We start from the raw sequence: 9,764 nt of genomic DNA, 5'->3' as shown, positions 1-9,764 counted from the left end.
GACAGTCCTTATTCTTTTCCTGTACCTGGCATCTGAGCTCATAATCCACTGACACAAAGGAAACTCTGAATCCAGGGGTAGACAAAAAATAACTCTGTGAAAAGGACCACTAATCTTACTAATGAAGTTACCCTCACAAGAAAGTTAAAACAGCTGGTGCAGTGCTGACTAAATGAGCAGATTGTGTAGTGTTCACTCTTCATCAGGCTGACCTTTGGAGCTCTAGTTGTTTAAGAAGAGGGGGAATTAAAAGGAGAAAATACTGTGGTCATAAGAAACAAAGTAGATAATCTGGTTTGGATATGAGCTATTCTACATCAAAACAAGTGCACTCCACTGGAATAATATTCATACTCAATTGACACACATAACAAATTAATTCTAACACTATTAAAAGTAATTTTACCCAACCACTGCTCTGCTATAGAAAATTTGTTCAGTGTGTTTCTCAGATGAGAAGTGATTTATACCTCACATATTCATTGGAAACTGGGAACAGTGAAAGCTGGATGCATCAGTAGATCTCAGCTCCACCTAAGAGAAGCAGCTTCCCTACAGGGTACTGGTTTCTGTGCAGAAAGAAGCTCTTGGGCATGTGGGCTGCAGGGCATCACGGTGGAAGTAAAACTATCCTTCAGGGTAGTTACAGACTTAGGCTCAGTCTTTTCCGCTTATGAGGGTAATTCACAGTGTTGTAGACATCATAGGCAGAAATACAGTTTTTATTAGAATAATTCTATTAAAGACATCATGTTTCATTTAGAAGCGCCTGCCATTATTTATATTATTAGTTGTCTTTCCCACATGTAGAACAACACAGAGACTTCCAGACTGAACAGCATTTTTTGGCTTGCAAAAAATGACAGCGGAGGAGCAAGTGTGGCCTCCCTGAAGCAGATGGCACTATGCTATTTGGAAGCCATCCGCACTGCCCACCCCCAGCGGGCAGACAGTGTGACACATTCCTCTGGAAGGTACAAAACATTGCAATCTCTCCCCTGACCCTCGTAAGATGTAAGTAGCTGCGGATAGCTTTCCTAGCCTTCATAAGTGGCCACTGTGGCGGCCCTGAGGGCATTCCCTCCCCTCCGCAGGGTTTGGCTGCCTGGGCTCAGGGCCAGCTTTAACAGCAAAGCTCCGCGGATGCCTGCCCTGCCTTTGCTCGGGAGGTACTTTTAAGCTGAGGATCCTGTGCTTGGTGTTTGCCTAAGCTATGTCGCAGGTACGCCTGTGCCCATTCCCGTGCCTCCCTGACCTTCACCCACTGACTTGACTTTCCACCCTGAGCTGGGACCTGCCTCACCCCAGTGCACTTGCCGGGTAGCCGGGGCTCTCGGCGGAACCGGGTCACCCACACTGACCCAGCTCTGCTCTCCTTGCTCGGCTTCTGTGGGCTGTGCTTTGCTGGGGTGCTGTGCAGCAGTGCTGCCCTGCTGGTCCTGCTCCTCCCTGCCAGTTTCTCAGAGCCAGAAGTGATGGTGGCCGCTTACTGAATTGTTTTTCTGAAATGGATATTGGGCCATTACAAGCTCAGGACACATATCCATGCTCTTACAAAGAATTCTGAGCATTTGTTCCTCACGTACAGCATAGTTTAAATACACTCCATGTTTTCTGCAAGATACTGTCCTTCTCCCTTCTTGGATGCCTCAAAGTTGCCATGGAGACACGTTAATTTTAAAGCAGAAGTAAATTTTTTTAGGAAAGCCACAGGTGCATTAGCTATATTTCTCTATTGCATAGGCAGAGCTATGAGGGCATTACTGGCATTAGAATAGATAGATAGATAGATAGATAGATAGATAGATAGATAGATAGATAGATAGGAGAGATAGAGAGATGGAGAGATGGAGAGATGGAGAGATGGAGAGATGGAGAGATAGATATTACGATGCGTACAACCCTTAAATGACTTCTCTTATCTCTAATCCAGGCTTGCTGAGTCTTTATGTGAGTAACACTTGAAAGAAGAGGATAGACAGAAAATATGTGTTCAGGGTAAGGGGAAGGAATTTGGGAACATACTGTCACTTCAGTAAATAATTAATTTGACAGGGAAATATGTAGCTTCCCAAATGGATGAAAAAATACTTTTTACTTCAAATGTTTCTGAATTTTTACTAGTAAGAAATTGAGCTTGAGAATTGAGTGACTGTAAGACGGAGCTTGAGCTATCCCCTTTTACTCACTGCTGAGGCAGTTTTAGAGCATACTTATAACCCCTACAACTTTGAATACTAGAGTAAATTCCTTGCAGCCTGTTCTAGGAGGAAACCATAGTGAGTTGTACTTTGTTACAGTAGAAATAAGACTTTGTATTGTAGGATGCATTATTTCCTCACAGGAATACACTTCCAAAAATTTTGGAACATTTAAAGTAATTATGAAAAGTGTAAGGATAAGAGAGAATAGCATGAGGCCAGATCTGACTTTTATGTATTACTGGGATGTGACTGAGTCATGCACTTGGATCCAACAGGGACTGGAAAACACTTCCAGGTCCATAGCATATCCAGATTTTTTCAGAAAGATCTAAAATCTGCCATTGAAAAAAGAAAAACAGATCCCAGGTATAGGAAGAGCATTGTAATTCAACAGCAGTGTGAAAGAAGCCCAATTATTTGTTTTACTTTTATTTATTTATTATAAGCAAGCTTAAATAATCAGTGCTGAACTACAAAATTAAACAGAGGATAAAATTTATCCCTTGGCAGGACACTTTCCTCCCAAAACGCTAGATTCTTCTAGTAGCTAAAACGGCTACAGAGAGTTCTTCTAGAATGTAGAGATTTAACCATTTTACTCCACAATCAAGACCAAGTCTCCATCACTCAGTGAAAACCTGGTGTGTGAGCTGCAGGGTGTGATTAGATGTACAGTATTGCCTTTTTCATTCAAGTGTTTGACACAATTATTTTTACCAGGATGAAAAGCAACTGGATAAAGCAGTTCCTCAGGCTGAGTAATAGGGCCTATGAGCCAATGAAATATCTATTAAAAACTCAGAAGTTGGTGCAGTGACTCTCAGTTTTCCAGCTCTTAGCAGGGAGGTAAAGGAAAGAGAACTGAAATTAGGTGAAAGAGAACTGATTGCTTTAGATTTCGTGACTCTAAATGAAATACTAGTTTAGGCTAGTGGCAAATTGATCAGCAGCACCTGTTTTTGTGATTATCAACTAATCATGGAGATGAAAGGTTGCAGGCAAATGCCACTGGGTACTAGATGTGTTTTGGATAACTACATCTCGGAAAACATTTAAGGAGTGAACAGGTGATTGAAGATAAATTACCTAGACATGCTTTCACAGCGTGCACTTCTTATCTACCAGCATCTTTTCTCAGGAGAAAAAGTGATAATATACTTCTCTGCTACCTGGGTGAGTGGGTGAGAGAGGTTTGCAGGAGGAAATGGAGAAGAGGTAGGAACTAGTCATTTGCTCTATTGCTAGGTTCCAGGGTATCACAGCCATCTTGAAACTGGTTGGATTTTTAAATGCCATGGAGCTTACCTCAATCCTTTTGAGATCCAGTGTGGTGTGGCCCTTCTACACAGAGAGACCCCTCCTCTGGGAATGATGGAGGAGGCTCAAGGCCCTTCTGGGAGGGGCTGCACATCGATGGTTGCCACAGCACCGAGCCAGACCTAACATATGTGGCCACTCAGGAGGGCTCATTAGCTCTGGCTCAGCACCATGATAGCTGCAGCCATGAGCCATCCATCAGTTGGCATGGAGCTTAGCTGCAGTGCATCTACTGCTGTCCACAAGACAGACTCTTACAAGGGATGGGAAGGAAAATCACACTAGGGGAAATGCAGTCTCAAGTCAAATGGTGTGGGTGAGGGAGAAGCAAGCTCTTCCTCTTCCACATCCTTTGACATGAGACACAGCAGGAGAGGGTGTTGGGTTGTGGCATTAGGCGATGTGCACACACACTGCCACTGCTTCTGTTGCGTGTCTGCTTTCTCTTGAAGGCTCCATCAGCCAGACCCAACATGTGAACTGAAGGAGCTGGAAAGCAGCTGCATCAGCTGCTGATACTGTGGTAGAGAAACTGCAGCTAACAGCAGGATGGAGACCAGTCTAGTCCCTTTTGTTACTGCACTCCACCCCATCTAAATCTGTGGCTGGCTTGGACTGTGTCTTGAAGGTTGCAGTTCTATGTAGAGTCACGTGCCCATTAATACATTTGACATATGCAGCTTAAGAACTGATGTGGTAAAATGTACTCCTTACAGGACAAATACTGCCATCTCTGTGGTGCACTTTGCTTACCCATTTGTAATTGTCATGCATGCTTTATCATGCTGAAGGTCTTTATCTCAAGAGGTGTGGGCAGTTCTGGAGAGGTGAACTAAATTTTATATAATTAAGCCAACAACAGTTGCTGCTAAGCGTGAAGGGTCATTATGTAATTGCAAAGGCTCTTATTAAAATACAGTGGATCAACTCTAGAACAAAATAATTGCTTTGGGGTTTGCTGCCGGCCTTGTTTTTTTTGTTGCGTTTTTTTTTTCCCCCCTCTTTGTATATAATTGGATAGTGTTACTTTAGAACATTCTTATGCTAAGTCTATTTGGTTCTCTTCTTCAAGGGGTGCAAAATGATTATGTCAAATAAAATTACCTTATTCTGCTGTAGATGGAAGTATCTTGCCAATGAATTATTATGATTTGTACTCCAGAGCTTTGTGATTTGATGTAGATCACCAGAAAGACCCATTCTAGGCCAATATAGAATAACAGCTGTTCTTTTTGTGGATGTAATGCAAATGGATTGAACTTGTAAAATCTTTTCATAATCAAGACAATCTTTTTCTCTTACTCCATCTCACAAGAGTTTGTCCATTGATCTTCCTGCTCCAGTCAAATGGGGAATCAAGGGAAAGTATGTTACATTAGTTCTTTTAAAGGTTATTTTGACTGACTCTGACCTCTGCCAGATGGATTTTAAAACTTTGAAAAGTTTCCCTTCTTCTCATCCAGAACACCTTGAAGAAGTTGTGACTATTACACAGGACAACTTCCTGCCCAAAAGCTGAATTAATGGAGAAACCAGATCAGCCAGAAAGACTGGAGTTTATATCGTGGAACTGTTTCATTCTCATTTTACTGACAGTAACAATCAGCCAAAAAATATCCATGCTGAGCTCTTGAATGTTTCCATTCTTAATGCTTTTCTTGGAACCTGAACTTAGAAGATGTGGTGGCACAGGGGTGTCAGCAGACAGCAGAATTTCTTAACTGCATTCTTGTGTTCTTTAGAATCATCTAATTTGTGTAGGTTTTGTTTGTGGATCTAAATGAGATCTAAAGACTGAAATGCAAAGGGCTTGCAGGAAAAAAATTGCAGCATGCAACTTCCCTGGCTCTTGACTACGTTTTCGTTCAGACTGCAGTATGAGTACAACTGCTGCCTCAGCTCTCACACTACAGTTCTTTATGCTAACAAGTCACCATTTTCTATATTCCTGTAATCATGCATTTTTCACTTAAACATACCACAAAAGCCATGGATGGCATGGCAGGATGATCACTAAACATAGGCCTGTGAAACTCCCAAGCCTTGATTTGAGCGGTTTGAAACTTTAGCTCAGTTTCACACAAAACACACAGAGTGTTTCTTGGTTTGTGCTGACATTTCTGACAGCTTGATTTATTTAGAAGAAACATGGGTGTGCCAATGAGGAGAGCACAATAAGAAGAAAACACTATCACTGTTAACCACCAAAGGACATTTTCATTCTCCTCCTGATCTCTGCTGTGGGAGGTGGACAGAATTCAGCTCTGAGATGACCCTGGCAATTGAAAGGCCATGGAGTGTCCTTGCAAAACTTTCTTTTAGGGGCAGCTGCATCCTGTGCTATCCAGGCAGCCTTACCAGCTCCAAACTCCACAGTATCCACTCCGTGACTATAGTTTCATTACTTGCAAGTGTTATAGACATTCCTTGGCTCAGAGGCCTTTGTTCACCCCCATCCCTTATATCTTTCTCAGACTGTTTTTCTCAGTCCCTGTTTCTCTCAGGCCTGTTTCTCTCAGGTCCTGTTTCAGGGAGTTACAAGTCGTGTCTCACACATGGTTATCCCCAGAAAGTCTGCCTACCTACAGTAGATTGAGGGCTTATAGGAGCCTTTTGCATACACTGGCCATTTAGGAGACACAAACTTTTCCTTTGGTTACTTCCCTGAACACTCTATCTTTTGGCTGAGAGCACTGCAGAAGCATGTACGCTTCAGCCTAATGATTTACTGTTTAAGCTCCTGCCTTGCTTCCAACTACTTGAACTGCTTTATTCAGACCTCAACAAGTCTGCAATAGAAAGCAGACAAATACTTCCCAGAAAAGCTCATTAGCCCTGCCATCCTTCCCCAGTCTTTTAGGAAGGGCTACACGAGCTAGCACCTCTTGTACTAGCAGAAATGAGCGCTGCTTGTGTGACTACATAACAGTGGATGGAGGAAAGTGAATGGTGTCAAATATGACAGAATAAAGCCTTCAGAGAGGCTCTATCCAGTTCTTTTTCGCTTGAAAACATTCCTTCTTCAACTAGCCCTAAATAATAAATAGATGAAGAAAGAAAGCAGCTTTTCTTAGAGGTTGTTAATGACTTCCCTTTGTTTTGCCTTGTTTGCTATTTGACTTTCTGCCTTCTTATACAGCTTGGCTTTGAAATGTAGTGTTTTTGTTCAGTGAGACTGTTATGATAAAGTAAATGCCTGAAGGAGTAAAAAAGATACCTGAATTCTATCGATAGCCTGGTTTCATCTCACTCTGAGACTTAAACACCTGCAGTGATCCATTAGGTACCTAATGGAGTTTCTGAGGAAGTGGAGATATATAATCCTACTTCTTGGTCGTGATGCTTTTGCAAAATTTCCTAGCACTGAACCTGGTTCCTGCCATAGCCAGTCAGAGTCCCTGTAGGTTTCATCTGAGTTTGCAGAAAGACTTAAGTTCTGCTTAGCCCCCTAGCATGCTTTCCTATCTTATTACTAGAATCTTAATAAAGAGACCTCATTGCCCTTTACATCTAACCGAAAGGAGGTTGCAGAGAGCTGGGGATGAGTCTCTTTAACCAAATAGTAAGTGATAGGACAAGAGGGAATGGCCTCAAGTTGCACCAGGGAAGGTTTAGACTATATATCAGGAAGTATTTCTTTCCAGAAGGGGTTGTTAGGTGTTGGAATGGGTTGCCCAGGGAGGTGGTGGAGTCCCCATCCCTGAAGGTGTCTAAGAGTCGGGTTGACATAGCTCTTAAGGATATGGTGTAGTTGAGAACTGTCTGTGTTAGGTTAATGGTTTGGACTGGATGATCTTCAAGGCCTTTTCCGACCTCGACGATTCTGTGATTCTGTGAGGTACAACTTTATAATGAAATCTAGTTATCTGAGGGAGACCAGTCAGCCTCACCCCTTTGCCTGTAAGATCATGAAACAGATCATCCTATAAGCTATGTAAAGGCATATTTATGACAGGGGGGTGATTAAAGACAGCCAACATGGCTTCAAAAAGGGCAAATTGTACCTGGCTAATCTGGGGACCTTCTATGGTGGAATGGCTGAGTTGGTAGATAAGGGAAGAACAACTGATGTCATCTACCTTGACTTCTGTAAAGCCTTTGATACAGTCCCACACAACATCCTTGTTACTAAATTGGAGATATAGGGATTTGATGGATGGATTATTAGATGGATTAGTAACTGGATGGATGGCAGCATCCAAAGAGTTTCAGTCAATGGCTCAAAGTCCAACAACTGGTGTCCCTCAGGGGTGCGTACTGGAACTGGTTCATTATCTTTAATAATGACATAGGCAGTGGGATTGAGTGCACCCTCAGCAAGTTTGCAGATGACACCAAGCCAGTGGTGCTGTTCATATGCTTGAGGGAAGGGATGTGCCATCCAGAGGGACCCTGACAGGCTCAAGAAGTGGGCCACTGTGAATTTCTTGAAGTCCAACAATGCCAAGTGCAAGGTCCTGCACATGGATTGGGGCAGTCACCAGTATCAGTACAGACTGAGTGATGAATGGATTGAGAACAGCCCTGTAGAGAAGGACTTGGGGTTATTGGTGGATGAAAAATTGGACATGAGCCAGCAATGTGTGCTTGAAGCCCAGAAAGACAACAATATCCTGAGCTGCATTAAAAAAAAAAAAAAAAGTGTGGTCAGCAAGTTGAGGGAGGTGATTCTTTCCCCTTGCTGCATTCCTGCGAGGCCCACCTGGAGTACTGCATCCAGTTTTGGGGATTCAGCACAAGAAATACCTGTTAGAGCAGGCCCAGAGGACTGACAAGGAAAATGATCAGAGGACTGAAACACCTGTTGTATGAAGAAAGACTGAGAGATTTGGGGTTGTTAAACCTGGAGAAGAGAAGACTTCAGGAAAACCTTATTGAGGCCTTTCAATACTTAAAGGAGCCTTATAAGAAAGATGGAGAAAGACTTTTTACTGGGGTCTGTAATAATTGGACAAGGGGTAATGGTTTTAAACTAGAAGATTCAGACTAGACATAAGGGAGGAATTCTTACAGTGAAGGTGATGAGACACTGGAACAGGTTGCTCAGAGTAACTGTGGATTCCCCATCCCTGGAAGTGTTCAAGGCCAGGTTGGACGGGGCTTTGAGCATCCTGTCCTGGTGAAAAATGTCCCTGGCCATGGCAGGGGGGTTGGAACTAGGTGGTCTTTAAAGGTGCCTTCTGACCCAAACCATTTTACAATTCTATGAAAATTGTTTCATTGTGTTCTGTTAATATTCGCTAAAATATGGGGATAGAAACTCATTGCTATCCTTTACTATCAACAACACTATTACTTCAATCATGGGATGGTAGACAGACTTTGACCACTCATCAAAGTCCTGGTTAAAAAAGCACGGTGACTATTTTAAAAGAGGAGACATTTTGGATGTTTAAAAACAACATATCAAGTAGAAACACAATACCAGATGTGTTTCTTCAAAAATTACATTTTTAAGGTAGGCAATATACTTTTTCTACATTATTCTTAGTAAACATATCTGTTAGGATTACTCTCTGCTTATTCTCCTAGCTTCAAACAAATGCCAGCTCTGCCAGACATGATTTATTTACAACTGCAGTGGATGAATTTCCAGTGAGTACTTAGCAGTTCTTCTAAGATATGCAGCATTTCAGAGCTACAGAGGAACTACAAATTAACTTGAGAAGGCCATAGATTCACAGTGGGTTTTTTATTTCTCTTTTTCCATACTTCATATTAAGAAATTTTGACACAAGTATAGTATTTTTCAGCAAAGTGAGATTAGAGCTGATACACCTTTTCTATACTTTCAGATAATTGAATAACTTTAGGTAGTCTAGCATTCATCTTGTGTTCAGGTTTCCAAAGGAGCAGTTACACTTCTGCAAACGGCATCAGGTTTTGATATAAATCAATGACTCTTGTCTGCCAGATTCTTGGTTTCATTAATATTTCATAAAATTATAAAATTACTTTTAGGCAGTTTCACATTAAACATATGCAAGGGGTAAATCTGATTAATTAGTCAGCATCTCACAGCTAGAATAATGGAAATGGAGGGAATTCCTGAAATACTAGTAGGTTGTTAGCCATAGAATGCACAACTCTCACAGAACTCAGAAAGTTTCAGAGAATATTCCTTGTGCAATTTTCCTGCCTGGATACTTGGGAATACTGTCATTTATACACAGGTACACAGGCAAACTGTAAAATACTACTGAGATAGCAGTAACTCCGAAGTTCAATGTCTTCCCCCCCCCC

At 42.0% G+C, this 9,764-nt stretch overlaps 1 long non-coding RNA gene across 1 annotated transcript in view; it reads left to right on the top strand.

Moving 5' to 3' along the window:
• LOC113477636 overlaps window positions 1-7,132 on the top strand; it is a 12,639-nt gene extending 5,507 nt beyond the window's left edge. The window contains exons 2-3 of the long non-coding RNA XR_003397939.1: window positions 3,893-3,898; window positions 7,011-7,132. This is a non-coding gene — a long non-coding RNA (uncharacterized LOC113477636). The remainder of the gene's footprint in view (window positions 1-3,892; window positions 3,899-7,010) is intronic.
• The last annotated feature ends 2,632 nt before the right edge of the window (window positions 7,133-9,764 follow it).

This window comes from Athene cunicularia, assembly GCF_003259725.1.
Source record: "Athene cunicularia isolate RWA chromosome 3 unlocalized genomic scaffold, athCun1 chr3_part1, whole genome shotgun sequence".
NCBI classification, from domain to species: Eukaryota; Metazoa; Chordata; class Aves; order Strigiformes; family Strigidae; genus Athene; species Athene cunicularia.
Note: the sequence above shows the minus strand (reverse complement) of the source record. Positions and strands in the feature narration are given on the sequence as shown.